Here is a 15,207-nt window from a genome sequence, read left to right as displayed (position 1 = left end):
TTTGAGGTGGAGGGGAAAGTTCGTGTGTTTCCTCAATGGGCTCTGTGTTCAGCCATCCCCTCTCCATCCTTCACCCCTCTTCAGGATGATGAGTGACTAGGACGAAGGACCCTGAATCAGTATACACTGGTCGTGTCACTCAAACACCTTCAGCTCAGTTGACAGGAAGAATGAATGTTGAGATTCTAATTTTATTTAATGTAGTGGCTTTTCTTTTGTAAGAGAGAGAAAGTGTGTGTGAGTGTGTGTGTGCTTGAGTATGTGCATGTGTGTATGTGTGTGTGTGTGTTTGTTGGTGTATTTGTAGACAGCTTTTGGGAATCTGTTCACACCTACCACCTTGTTTGAGGCATTACTGTGTCTGAGCTATTGATGTTTGTCTCTGCTCTTCATACTCCAGTATAGCCAGTCTGTGAGTTTCTAAGCAGTTCTCCTGTCTTCTCTCAGCTCTCCATGGAGTGCTGGGATCATACATAGATGCACACTCCCACGTCTCCATTTTTACTTGGGTTCTGGGGATGGAACTCAAGTCACCAAGCCTGCTAGGCAAGCACTTTGACCCCATGAGCCATCTCCCTGTCCCGGTAGCTTTTCTTGATGGGAAGTAAAATGAACTCTTATAAAAGCTCAGGATAGTTGTTGTGTGGCCTGCCATCACAACTGTTACAGTTTCCTGTTGTGTTGTGGGTCCTTGCTGGCTTCACAGTCTGGAGCGGTTAATAACAACCTCCCTCCTATCTTCTCTGTTGTTCCCTGTTCCCTGTTGTGTATTTTCTGTTTAGTTTGTCTAAGCTAGGGGGAAGGTTTTATAGGTTTTAAATGTCTTTTGTTGTTGTTGTTTTTGTTTTTTGTTTTGTTTTGTTTTGCTAACTTGAGGAAAACTGAACTTACCATCCAAACGATTGGCATAAAGAATAGATGACGTTTATTTGTGCTTGAGGAGAGTGTTGTTAGATTGTACAGGGTGAGGTGTTTTGTATTTCAAGAAAGCCCCCTTCTCAGAGGACACACCTTGTGTTGGGTTTGGTTTTTAAGTCAGTATTAGCCAGTGCCACAAACACACCATGCATTCCTATTTGGTTTCCTGCACATCATGTGCAGTGTGAGAGGGAAAGAAAAGCGTGTAGCTTCTGTCCGAAGAGGCGATCCAGTCGGTGCAGTTACTGTACAGTGACTAACATGAAAGGCTGGATAATAAGCTGTTGACATTCTGTGACTAAGTTTTAAAGGCAGTTCACATATGCTTGGGGTAGTCTCTCAGAAATCAAGGGGTTGGAAAAGAAGTTTGGTGCAGTCGGTAGGGAGTTCTAAATTCTATTATTTTAGTGTGTGTGTGTGTGTGTGTGTGTGTGTGTGTGTGTGTGTGTGTGTGTGTGTTTGAGCATGCGGGCATACCATGCTGTGCCCATGGACGTCAGAGGAAAGTTGGTTCTCTCCACTGTGTGGCTCCAGGGAGTTAAACCCAGGTTATTTGGTGTGGAGGCACGCACCTTAACTCCCTTGAGTCGTGCCTGTCTGGGAAAGAGGTTCCTACCAGCCTGCTTTTCTCCCTTAGCTTTCTCCAGCAAGCTCCTGAAGTGTCTAAAATGTATATTTATGCTTAATGCATATCTTACAGAGTTTGATAAAGTTGGGATAAAGGATCTTAAATATAGGGCTGGTGCTAAGGAGCTTGGAGCTCCGAGGAACAACACAAACCTGCTTGTCAAGTCTGCCCTCTGTTGTAATGCCTTTTATTTTAGTTATCGTGTTAATGCCACTGAGTTCCTTGAGGGTAGGCAGGGTGTCCTCATGATCTCTGTGTGAAAGCACGGTGGGTCCTCTTACCTTGTCTGTTAAGCGCAGTGGGTCTCATCTTGTCTGTTCTCCAGAGACTCATCTACAGGCCTATCACAGGAGTACTTGGCTGGTCCATAGGCAACCTGGTTCAGTCAGCTGTCTGCCTGACACAATGGTATGTGTGGAGTGCATAGTCTTCCGTTTTCATGTTTTTGAAAACATGTTAGGAAATCTGCCGTGTTCTGTTGTCAGCGCCTTGTGGGTATGAACCGTGCCTGGCTTTCCTGCTTAGTGGCCCGTGGCACAGTGTGGGACTGTTCTAAGTCTTGAAGCACATCAATTAAACACTGAGGGGCTCTTGCTCTTGTCTTTCTTTAAGAATAGCCAGAATTAGGGGCCAGACAGGAGATTCAGCTTTTAAGAGCACTTACTGCTTTTGCAGAGGACACAGATTTGGTTCCCAGCACCTGCATCAAGCGAGTCACCATCCCCTGTAACTTGCACTCCAGGGGAATCCAATGGCCTCTTCTGGTCTTTGCAGGCACTGCATTCATGCGCGCACACACATACTCCTAGTTTGAAAAGAAAGGATGTGTGTTTTGGACATCATTCCCTCCATCCAGCAGGAACCAGAAATGCTCCAAGTTGAAGAGTGTGCAGTGCAACAAAGTAAAGCTGCTGGGGCCGTGGTGCTTAGATCGCAGAGAGAAAAGGTGAAGTGCGGAAGAGCTGAGCGTGCTCACCTGTCAAGGCTGGGAGATTGTTCAGTTGTCACAGTCTGGGGTCAGAGCATGAGGTTGCAGCTGGTTTATAGGAGCGAGAGGCCCAGGGATATGTCTCCACTGTGAGGGACAGGCCATGAAAAGGAGGATCAGGAGGCAGGAGGATGACGGAAGTGGTGTGACTGACTGGTGTGTCTGCTTTCTCTGTTTCTCCACTCTCCCACCCCCACTCACCACTTCTTCAGTACAGACAGCATTGGACTTGCAGCTGTGTGTTAGACTGTACAATGACTGTTGTGGTATTTTTATCTTACTAAAATAAGATGCTTGAAAAATTCTTGGCTAAATTTTCTTCCCTTCTCTGCTTGCTCAGTTGGAAAAGTGTTATCTTGAGAACAGGAAATGAGCCGAGTAACTTCGGTTTTGCACTTTTATATTTTTAATAAAGGATGTTGAAAATAATTTTTTTAATTATATTCACTCATTTGTGTCTATGTGTCTGTGGGAGGGGGCATGCATGCCTTGGTGCACATTTGGAAGTCCGAGGCCAACTCTGTCCTCTCCTTCTATCTACCACGTAGGTCCCTGGGGGCAGAGTCAGCAGAGAGCACCTCTACCTGCTGACTGATTGTCAGCCCAGAAAATGAATTTCTAAAAAAGAGTTTAGTATTCCACAGTCAGCTAAGAAAGGGGTCCAGGAGCGGAGCTTCTGGGTGACTATTGGTGTGGCGTTCTCTTGTCCTGCTTCACTTCACTAGAAGCTCTGTGGGTCAAAATGAACAAGAGTTTGTCCTGGCCGCCCTGATAAAACCCTTGATTCGACCGACAAAGCAAGAGAGAAAAGAGCAGCAGCAGAGGTAAGTTAGGGAGGAAGGGGGTGGAGCCCTTAGACTAAAATTCTAAACAAATCCCTCTGCCTTCTGCATTAAACAAAGGGGGTGTCATTCAGGAAACAGGGGGGGCCTTGCCTAGTTCTCCTGGCCCACAGGTCTGCTGGGTGCTCAGGTTTTAGTCATGCAGACTCTAAAGTAATGCAGACCTTCCAGGATTCCCACTGGGATGAAGGGAATTGGTGTCTGGGTGGTTGAGGATTCCTCGCTCTCACCCTCATTCAGATTTCCATTGTAAGGGACCCACAGCTTAGGGGACCGAGGAGAGGTAGTGGCCACAAGGAAAATGACAGCATTGGCCATTCCCCTTCCCCCTTGCACGTGTGTGTTCCTCTGTAGATACAGCCCAGAAAGGCCCCGTGCCAGGCTCCAGCGTGCTTCCCGGGCCGCTTGCGCTTCTTTCCCTCCCAGCCAGCAGCTGTGCTAATGGCAAGTCTCTTCCGTCTTGCTTGCTTTCTTCTGTGCTTTGGGGCCCTTTTAAGGACTTGTTCAGCTATGGATTAGCGGGCACTAAGACCGTCCAGCAATCGTGCAGGTACTGGGAGTTCCCAGCTTTCCTTAGAGCACGGTGTTGGGGGCCTTCTGATTGGTAAGTTTTACGGGACTTTCTAGGTAGGACTGGACTTAATCCGAGGCAGAAAGGCCTAGATTGTGGGACAAGCAGACCTTTTGGTCTATGACTGCGTATGTTTAAAGCTTGGTTTTTCTAAATATAGTGAAAAATGGCCTTTGTTAGCTCTTAGGATGGACAGCTTACAAAAGCCACCACTCAGGTTTCTCCCCTGAAGTGGCTCCATGTGATGATCTGTTTGTAGGCATTTGGAAGGTTGATAGTGTCCTTGATTCTGTGGGAGCGGGAGCCGGAGCTCTGGCTGCTCTCTCTCTCTCACTGTTTCAGGGGCTCTCAGGGTTCATCCCTACAGTTAGTGTGCCCAGCTCCCAGGTTTCCTCTAGAGAAGAGGCAGAGACAGTTTGCTGGGAAGATGTTCAGGTAATTGAGGATATTTTCCCTCTTTTTTTTTTTTTTTGGTAATATTTGTGTGTGCTGAGAATCTTGGTCTTCATGAACTATTGACAGAAAGAGGATTTAATGGGAAACAAACTTACTTTTTTATAATAGGATGCCATTTTGTAAAATTGAATTTTTGATCCTTTAGCCCAACTGCTTAATAAAATAATTCATCTGGGCCCATGTTCTATTTATGTAGGCAAGGTCGTGGATTCTAAACGAGCACAGGGATGCAGAGTTTCTCTGAAAGTTCAACTCCTTTCCCTTTCTCTATGTAAAGCCACCGGTGGGTCACGATGCTGCCAGGGTTTTCATGTTACAGAGAATGAACCTTTTACTGACATCCAGCTTTCATTAGTGGGGTTTTAAACATGAAAACAAGAATCTGGTAAAAGAAGTGGTTAGCTCCTGCACCTGCAGGTCCCAGCTCAGACCTAAAAGTAACTTCGCACCTACTCCGTTGAAGTTTGCAAATGCTCACACATCTTCTGGACACAGCTTTATGTTTCTTTTAGACTTTTTGAAGAGGTTTCATAGGGAGAGACACCAATATGTCGCATCTTTTAACTGGAAAAAAAAAAATCCATTTTGGGCGGGGTGGTGGTGGCACACACCTTTAATCCCAGCACTTGGGAGGCAGACGCAGGCAGATTTCTGAGTTCGAGGCCAACCTGATCTACAGAGTGAGTACCAGGACAGCCAGGGCTACACAGAAAAACCCTGTCTCGAAAAAAAAATCCATTTTTTTTCATGTGGTTCATAACGTATCTCTTTTGCATTTTCAGTAATAATCATGTGTCTTCAGTGCATTTAAATCTGGTGTTGTTAGCTGTCTGTTCTGAGCAGGGTATGAACACAGATCTTCACTTTGGTCACATGATGAAACTACCTTCCTTTATCAATTCTTGATTTCTCTCTGTCCTTTGCCAACTTTAGATCCTTCCCCACCGTCCCCCTGGAACTCTCCAGCTTTGAAGGGCTCTCTACTCTCCCCCTTTCTTATCAGTCACTCAAGGTCTCGATGCCCATTGTTAACTTACCTACCCCAGTCTTGGGTTTGAGACAATCCTTCCAGGATTCAGTATCTTGGTCCCCATAGTGCTGGGTTTTAAACTTCTAAACATTAAACTGGTGTCTCCAGCCTTATGCTTAACTGTTCCCTCTGTTTACACAAGCAGCTTCGTTATCAGGACACATCAGCATCTGACCACTTCTGTCTGGGACCTTTAACACCTTCTGTCTCAGTGACTGCCACCTTTCCCCCTGGAGACTCTCCCACTCCCGGAGTCCCCTTCAGTCTGCCCCAGCCCAGCAGGCTGCAGTAATCTTGTTAATCTTGACTCAGCTCAGATCTTCTGACAATAGTTCCCACCTCAGACTGCTCCCCTGCTTGCCTCTGTCCCCTTGTCCCCTCCATCCATGCTCCACTCCAGCCACGTTGGACTCCCTGCTTTCCTGGAACATTGCAGATGATTCCGGACAGATGGCCTTTGCACTCACCCTGTTTACCATGGTTCTCCGGGATCTCTCTCAGCCTCTGTTGTCAGTGAGGATTCCTTGACACCAGAACATGGGCACCAAAGGTTTCAGGACACTGCCTTTGTCTTCTCAGTACTTACAGTTGTTCTTAGTACATCATTGGTGTTTGTTGAGTGAATTAAATAACTGTGGAAATTATCTTTTTTTAAGTATTAAAAAAAATAAAGTTAGAATTCAATTCAACAAAAAGAAAATTGAACAGGTTTCACTTGCCATATATAAGTAGTATCAAAGGGGCATCACTTGGCATATTGTTCCATTAACAGACTGTGTTCAGATGTTTCAATGTGCTGCCGTTTTCAGACGATTCTAACTATATATTCACATTTAATCTTTGTAACAACCAAGTGGGGCTGGTGGTGCCATCAGTGTGTTGGAGCAAAGTAAACTGGGCTTCAGAAGAGGCAGCAGCTACACAGTGAGGAGCAGTTCAAGCCCTTTCAAATTAAGGACTCATTGTTTTCGAGTTAGAAACCATCATAAAATGACAAAAAAAAAAAAAAAAAAAAAAAAAAAAAAAAAAAAAAAAAAGACTACTTAAGAGCCTGAAAAACAGGCCCTGGCTAATTTTGGTTTTAGTTTGCCTTTTGTTTCCATTTTGAAACATAAAGTAAATGGTTAATGTTAAAATTCCTGACAAGGTCAAAGCAACAAGTTTTATTTCTCTCACCTGTGCAGGAAGTGGCCTCCACCCAGCTTGACTGAATTAGGAGGGAAGTGATTTTTTCAAGTGATAAAAAGAAATAAAATTCCATGCTCTTCCCACAGGAGGGGCTCAACAATTGGGAGAGTGGCGTGAGACCATATGTTGGTTTGCAAAAGGATATAACTCGTAAAGATGTTTCCTTTGATGCCCGTGATGAGCATGGATGTTTCCCCTCTAGAAGGCCCTGATTAAATTAAGCCATTAAGAGCAGAGCTGAAGGCTCTAAATATAGGGAGCGAGCTCAGGCTGCCCTGCCCTGTGGACCCCAGCGTGCTGCACAGATGTGGTTGTTGTTATAAACAGCACCTGCCAAGTTCAGCAGAAAAACAGACATGCGTGTTCTGAAAGAAGCCAGGCGGTGAGTTGGGGAAAACAATGGATGGCCTTCCCGCCTGTGCTCAAATCCTGGCATCTGTGGGTTTGCTCTTTAAAGTCCTTGTGTTGTACAAGCCCATTCATAAACTTTTCATTTTCTTTCTTGCCCTTTTCGTTTTGTTTTGTTCTTTGGGGTCCCACTATGTATCCCCTGGTTAGCCTGGAACTTGCCAGGTAAACCAGGCTGGCCTTGAACTCACAGAGATCCACCTGCCTCTGCTTCCCAAGTGCTGGATAAAAGCTGTACAATACCACCAAACCTGGCTGATTACTGGATTTTTATGTCAATAAATATTGGCTGAAGTGTAGGTTCTTCCTCCGGTGTGTTCCAGAGAAGTTACCTAACTTCTGAGCCTCGAGACTCTTAATAGAATTGAGACAGTCATCGATAGATCCTGGGAGGGTCTGTGAGATGAGAGCTCAGCTCCTGGGCACGAGGGGAAGTTTGTCCCATTTAGCCTGCTGTAGTCTGTAAAATTACTGTTTAAGATGACGGTCCTAAGAGAAGAGTGCTTGTTGTTGTCGTCTGTTTGCTCATTTGTTTTATTTAGGAGACGACTAAGGGGCTCATCTCTCCTGCGTTTCAGGACTGAGCACCCAGGTGAACTTTTTCAGGGGAGGTCAGGGGTTTCTGGGTCTGCACAAGGTTCCTTCATGCTGATTAAAGAATGAGCATCCAGTAGTCTTTAGGGGAAATGTCAAGGAGATGGAGAAAAACCAAGTCTGGTGGTTGAAGTTGGGGACAGTAAGGAAACTTTGTTTTGGCTTTAATTTCCTCACCCAAAGAAGTAATTATTGAAGGAGATTAAAAAACAAAACAAAACAAAACAAAAACCCCAAAAACAAAAAAAACAAGAAACAAAAACCCTAGAACTTGCTATTGCTTACAGAATGTAAGTGAAATGAACCAGGCCACTCTTTTAAGCCTAGATGTGTTGGGGGAAGGATTTGTGTATGCAGAGAATAGAGTCTTCTAATCTATGAAAGCTACATTGAGACACATACCTGATCATCTAAATATATAAACTACAGCTGTATCCCGGACGCCCAGTTGTGGTGACATCCATAAATTCTTTGATTCATCAAGGGGACACTCCTTGTGAAGTCAGTGTCAGAGTGTCACAGTGTCTGTAGGTTTGTAAGCGGTAATCTGGAACCCACACACTCTCTCTGCCTATTTCGATGTCTTACACTTAATCAACACTCTGAGAGACCATATGGCAGTGCCTGATAGCCTGTCACACTGGAAGACTGGCTGTTAATTCGTGCACATTAAAGGCACCTGTACCAGCTGGCCTCTCTCTACCCCCTGGGCTCTCTTCTTTCATTACCTACTACCCCTCCCCCACCGGGAAAATCCAACTCTGGAAAGGAATTTTTTTTTTTTAAATGAAAACAAGGTAAACTACACACCATGTGTCCCAAGTTTGAGTAGATTCCTGTGATCTCTGAGCATCCTCACGTTGTTCATTTTGCAAAAATATATTTCCCCCTTGGACTTGACCAAGAGTTCACTTTAGCTGAATTTTCTGGCAGTGAAATAAAGTCTTTAAAACATGTTTCAAGGGGCCAAGAGAGGACTCAGTAGGTAAAGGTGCTTGCTGCCATGCCTGATGGCCAGGGTTCTAACCCACATGGTGGAAGGAACTGACTCCTGAAAGTTGTCCTCTGATCTCTGCATGAGCAAGGAGGGATGCGTGCACACACTAGCATGCACACAACACACACACACACACATACACACACACACACACACACAATACATCAATACAAATACATGAATGTGATTGGAAGGGTTGAGGTAGATGCCACAGAGGGGCTATTGAGGGCTTGTAAAACTTGCGACTCCCTTTTACTCTAGGCTTTCTCTCTGGCTTTGGTTAGCAGTGAGCCTTGCTGTCCTTTGACCCCAGAGAGTTCTGAGTGGAGTCTTGAGAGCTGAGTGCTGTTTTGAGTGGGAGCAAGGAATGAGCAGGCAGTTCTCCTGGCTCTGCCCGCAGAGGAAACCCCTTCATCCGCGTGGGATAGACCACAGCATTTCTACTAGAAGGTGTTTTGGGGCCTAACATAATGAGGTCTGCCTTCATTTTTAGGCATGTCAGTTCAGTTGAATAGCAGCTTGAACTTGTCTTTTCTCCTGCCTGCCTTACCTTTCCCACCCGACAGCTTCTTCTGCCTGTTGGGGGAGGGGAGTACATTTGCCAGGGGGTTGCACACTCCACCTCCTTTCTGATATAATACATAGCTTTAGTTCAGACTCGGTATGTAACCTAGGCTGTCTTCAAACCAGAGATCCCATATGAAAGGGGTTCCTGATTCTGCCTCTCTGTTCCTCCTCTCACCCCCTTAATCCATTCGGAAGGGCTGGCCACATCAGGGAGGGCTTCTGCCACCCTCCAGGCATCCTCTCTGGAAAATTCCCTGACAGATAGACCCAGAGGTGTGGCTAACTAATTTAGGTACTTCTTAACCCAGTCAAGTTGACAATCGAGATTAATTTACAAAAGCTGTTGTCTCTGTCAGGCTATGGGGGTGTGGCTGATTTGGGATTCTGTTGTCTGGCTTTTCAAGTAAAAAATGCTTGACTCTATTGAAATCTTTAGCTCTTTGGTCTTCTGAAGTTCTGCGTAACCCAGTGGCCTAATTTCACATAGCCCTAATGATTATAATGGTGGTTTTGGTTTTCGTACCCACCTTCAGACTTCCCCATCTGGTTCTTACCAACAAGACTCATTGTGTTTCTTAACTGAATTACAGGTTCTGAGTTTTTTTTTTTTTTTAATGTTTTATAATATGTTCCTGGCAGTAAGCCTGTGAAAAAGAAAATTTCCTTATAAACTTTGCCTTTTGACTCTGCAGCTTCTAGTCCTCTGTTAGCATATGGTTTCTCTGAGTGTGAGGAATTACATTTTTTAAAAAAATCTATTTCCGAATAATAAAAGTTAAATTATAGGCCCCTGTGTGCGCCTCTTTGCCTCTTTTTGATGTTCCAGTTTAAATATTTCAGAGGAAGCAAGAATTTCCATGCTTAAAATTAGATGCTGGGATAGGTTAGCTGTGCCTTTCTCTGATGCTAATCAGGGGTCCCCCAACCCCCTACTATACCAGCAGTTTTCAACCTGTGAGTCAGGACCTCTGGGGGTGGTGAGCAACCCTTTTACATAGGTCACCTAAGACGATAGGAGAACACAGATATTTACATTAAAGTTCATAACAGTAGCAAAATTACAGTTATGAAATACCAACAAAATAGTTGTATGGTTGGAGGTCCCCACAACATGAGGAAGTGTATTAAAGGGTCAGAGCATTAGGAAGGCTGAGAACCGCTGTTCTGTACAGTGGACCTCTCAGGTGTATATGCTGCTGTGATGTCCAGGGTCTATGGCAAGATGGTTTTCTATATTAAAAATAACAGATGACATAGCTCTATAAGCTTTCTGTGGATCATGCTTAATCTATATGTCCATAGGATCAGTCCATCAGTGTAAAATGGTAGCATGGTGTAATCGGGAAACAGGCCCTGAATTGGTTTGAGTTACTAGAAAATATCTTTCTTTCTTTTTTTTTAATGGATCAAACAAAATCTTTATGAAGTTTTTTCTTGAATAACTTACTCAGCTGTTAAGCAGTTTCAAAGTAGAGTTAATCAATACCCTGTGCTTTTTGTTCTGCTCAGTACACTTGATCGCTATGTCCTGATACCATGCTTTGAAGGGCTGGACCAGAGGGTAAGAGCTGAGGGAGGAGGGGTGGCCCGCCTCGTGCACAGCTCAGCACTTACCTGTCAGTTACTTGTAAAGGCCGTGTGCGCCTTCCATCTTCTTTTTCTCAAGTCATTTTCTGAGATGACCTTCTTAGAAAATTTAATTATCCCCTCAATACATGCATTTTGTCTAGTCCACTGTTTTCCATGCCAGGGTAAGAATTGACAACCAGCCTCTACATCCAAGCTGAGATGATGAGTGTCAGTGTTCGTTTCCCTTCTCTCCTTCGTATTAAAGTCAGGCCTTCACACATATGCAGAGCTCAGAATCCTGGGTTCTGAGGACATGTAAACCTGTGCAAACTGCACAGCTTCCTGGGCTGCTCATATCAGCTCTTGGTTACACACAGCGCCTGATTCAATAAGGATGCTTGTAAAGAGGTCTGCGCCGTCTGTTGTTCAGGGAAAGTGTAAATCTTCCATGCCGGCACACTGTTAAAATGAATGTGTGTGCATATGTGCATGGGGTGTGTGTGTGTATGTGTGTGTGTGTGGTTGCTTTTCTCCTTCCCCTTCTCCATGGGTCCAGGGGTCAAACTCAGTGCATGTTGAGGGCAAGCACTTTTATCCACACCGCCATCTTGCCGGCCCACAGTCGATTTTCTTAAAATATCAACTATCAACTATTGGTTGAACCCACAGATACAGAACTCATAGATGTGGAGGTCAGCTGTGCCTTAAAATACAAGCTAGAATGACTATTCAAAGTTTCTGAGGGAATTTAAGGCATTGATGCAGAGACTTCATTTTGCCAGTGTTTACACAATTAGGTAATTACATGTTTCTTTACTAGATGAGGCACAGATAAGAAAATGTCCATTGTGCAATTGGCTGATTTAGTTTCCTCTGACACAAAGCAAATTACACAGCAATTATAAGTATTTAAGTCTCACTCTTTTTAACATAAGGAATACAGTCAAGTTTCCAAGTTAGCCATTTAAAAATGAATATTCTAATATCTGTGTTAGCTTCCAGTGATACTAATTGAAATCCTTCTCACAGCTGAGATTTTATAAGAGAAGTTCTGAATTAAGAACCATTTTTTAAGTTATTCTTTTATCATTTCTGGAGCTGGATCCCACTGTCAGTCCAAGTTTGGGGTGGGAGATATGCATGTGAGTGCAGGATCCCACTGTCAGTCCAAGTATGGGGTGGGAGATATGCGTGTGAGTGCAGGATCCCACTGACAGTCCAAGTATGGGGTGGGAGATATGCGTGTGAGTGCAGAATCCCACTGACAGTCCAAGTATGGGGTGGGAGATATGCGTGTGAGTGCAGGTTCCCACAGAGGCTTGAGCTCAGCTGGGGGGACATCGCATTTCTCTGGGGCTGGGGTTGCCAGTTGTGAGCCACTAGATGTGCGAGTTTGGAAGAGGACTCTGGGTTCTGCAAGAAAAGCACCAGCTCAGAACTGCCGAACTGTCTCTCCTGCCTCCTCGAACCTGTCTGACTTCTGAGTGCACAGTATAGACAGCTTCTACACCTGAATGCGTGTGTGTGTGTGTGTGTGTGTGTGTGTGTGTGTGTGTGTGTGTGTTGATGTCTCTTATACCTGTGTGTGTTATTTGACTAGCAAATTTTTACATAATGAAGTTTCAAGACCTTTTTGTAAAGACTGAATCTGATTGGAGCCTTTGGGGAAGTGGGAGCCGGCCTCAGCAAGCCCTGGCTGCTCTTCCCTGTTGGCAGACTCACGGGTCGCCCTCTCTGTAGCCCACTTACTCAGAGTAGTGTTCTCTAAGCCGGGTTTCTGAGCAGAGGTTCAGGGCTGATAACAGTCAACACTGTGGATATATACGTCGCTGTTTTCCAGCGTTAAGTACTTCTATGATGAATATCTTAGTGTGAATTATTTTCCCCCTTTTCAGTTTAGAATATTCTTTCTCTACAGGTAAATCTAAGCTTGTGGTGAGGCAACTGGGTTGGTTGCAGTGTTCCCCATTGTTGTTTTTTTTTTGGGGGGGGTGTCAGTGTGAAATGTTTGTCTTTGCACAGGAGGGAAGGAAATCTCTGTGTGCTGACTCATGTTTTTATGTTGCGCTTTAAACTGATAAGGCCAGTCAGCTTCTGATATAAACTAAGGCAGGAAGTACAAAAAGGGACAGAAGGAAACAAATCTGGTCATCTTGCCAAGTGTGTAGAACTCACTTTGGAGTTCCTCATGTGAGGTAGGTGTGAGGAAATGTGCTCAGTCCGTATTTTTATGGCTACCATGCTCATATTCCAAGGCTTGTGGTCTTTTTGGTTTAATTATGGTGAGCACCATTCAGGCCGTGACTGCCCAGGTGAACACTGTTATGGTGTCTGCAGAGACCCTGCTTTCTTGAAGGTACTGCCTTCCCTGTGTTCCTGAGTCACACAGTCAGGCTTCACTTCAACCTCCCACTAAGATGCTGCACCGCCTCCCCGCGCTCCTGCCTTGGCTTTTGTGACTACACAGCTGACCCCTAGGGGTCCTCTCCCATGTCTGAGCTTAGACCGGTTAGGACTTTTAACAGTCTGTGCAGGAGACTCAGGCAAAAGGGGTTAGGACGTTGGCTCTGCCTCTCTCAGATTAGCTTTCATGTAGAGCAAACATTTAACTTTCTCATGTCTGAGGTGAGGGAAATGGAAGCCCCTTTTCAGAGGTCGGTGGTGGTGCTAGGAAATGCTCGGGTTGTCTGTTGTCTTTGCAGAATTCTACAGTCTTTTCCAGGCTGAGGCTTCCTCTTTGGAAAACTTCCTGAAAACCCTGGAGATAATTCTTCACTCCTTCTTGTCTTTTCTGTTCTGTATTGATGCTTGACCTCATCTATTCAGGCTGAAGCTTGAATAGCCTGTGATGCCTCAAGAATCAAGATCAAGCATCTTTCTGCTGCACCCCAAGAAGGGAGAGGACTGTGGAGAGTTTAATGGGGGCTTTATTCCTGTATCCTAACCCCCTACCAGAGACCACACCTCCTAATAGTATACAATACAGTTTAAGACTACGGGCCACACACACAAATATCAATCTATACTATCGCTTCTGCCTGTTACTACTTCCTGTTAGTTACCCTTGGTACCTCATCAGCATTCCTTCTGGCAGAGGCCAGGGAGAGCTGACGAGGGCTCAGTGCAGTCCTGTGGGCTGGCCTTGGGTTAGCCCTCTGAACCATGGGGGTTACAGGAATGTTTTCACCTTGTTCTTCCTGGGAGCCCCCGCTCCCCAGGTCCAGTTCAGTTACAAGTATGTACGGTAGCTGTTGTGAGGGGACTAAAGACCCAGAGTAGAGGTTCTTAGGGACCCCTTGCATCCCAGCACACTCATTTTGTATGGTAAACCCTCATCAGAAAAGGTGATTTTGAGATAAATAATCTCTCCTATTTGAAAGTCAGTTATTAAAATACTAGAAAGCTGTGGAGTGAGGGTAAAGGAAGGGGCTGGGAGAAATTCAAGGCCTCTCTAGAGGCCCAGAAAGGAGCAGTCTTTCCAGTTCTGAAACAAAACCGAATAACAAAACAAAGCAAAACCCCCCTGAAGCTTTACTGGACAGTGAATTACCATATCAGTAGGTGCTCACTAGTCAAGTGTGCCTTCTGATAATGGCTAAACTTTGTTTTCTCTCTCCTTCACTGCTAAATGAAAACTTAAATTTGGGTAAGTTTGGGCGACTCCCTAGAAAGGGCGAGTAGCTCTGTCTGGACTGAGGTAAGCTGCTGCTTTCAGGAACTTGGGTACGTGGAATCTTTTCATCTTAGTGTAAGTCCTTCCTGGAGCCAAGTCGGTCATCAAACATTGACTAAGAAGCTGTCCTTGCCAGGTACCTTGCTCCAGAGATACGAATGTTCTGAGATGGAGCCGTCAGGTCATTTGCTCTGGTAATGAAGCCGGAAACGCAGATTATCCAGGTTAACTGTGGTGACCATGTGTGATCATCGCTTTCAGTCTGAGGACCAGCAAGATTTTCCCCAATCTGTTCCTGTTATTGATCATTTGTGATTTTTCTACTTTATTGGAAATTTGTCAGTCTTGCTAAGAGACTATACTGTTTCATTAGTGTTTTGATTTTTATCATTTTCTCTAGTATACTTTAAGAAATAATTTCTAGATTGCTTGTTATATTTTTCTTTGAGCTTAAATCACTGTCCACCTCCCCATGTTGGGTATGAAGAACATAGTTTTCAGGCTTTTTCCCCTCTTCCAGTAAATGTACTTTACCAAATGTCCATGTGATTATAGTTTGCCACATCTTATTATTTTTATATCATATATTTATGATTTATCATTTAGTTAAAATATTTCATCACTATTGTAGTTTCTTCTTTGACTCATGGTTAAAACATGGTTATTTCCAATAACAATATTATTGTTACTTTCTTAGCTATACTAAGACTGAGGGGTCTTATTACTGTTTATTATGCATGGTTGTGTGCACATTTTGCAGACATCACAGTTGTCCGCC

At 44.5% G+C, this 15,207-nt stretch overlaps 1 protein-coding gene across 2 annotated transcripts in view; it reads left to right on the top strand.

Annotated features, from left to right (window-relative positions):
• The window catches only part of Smad1 (SMAD family member 1), a 59,924-nt gene that overhangs the window by 10,685 nt on the left and 34,032 nt on the right, over positions 1–15,207 (top strand). The gene's annotated exons all lie outside the window — the stretch shown is intronic.

The sequence above is a fragment of the Mastomys coucha genome, unplaced genomic scaffold, assembly GCF_008632895.1.
Source record: "Mastomys coucha isolate ucsf_1 unplaced genomic scaffold, UCSF_Mcou_1 pScaffold22, whole genome shotgun sequence".
NCBI classification, from domain to species: domain Eukaryota; kingdom Metazoa; phylum Chordata; class Mammalia; order Rodentia; family Muridae; genus Mastomys; species Mastomys coucha.
Note: the sequence above shows the minus strand (reverse complement) of the source record. Positions and strands in the feature narration are given on the sequence as shown.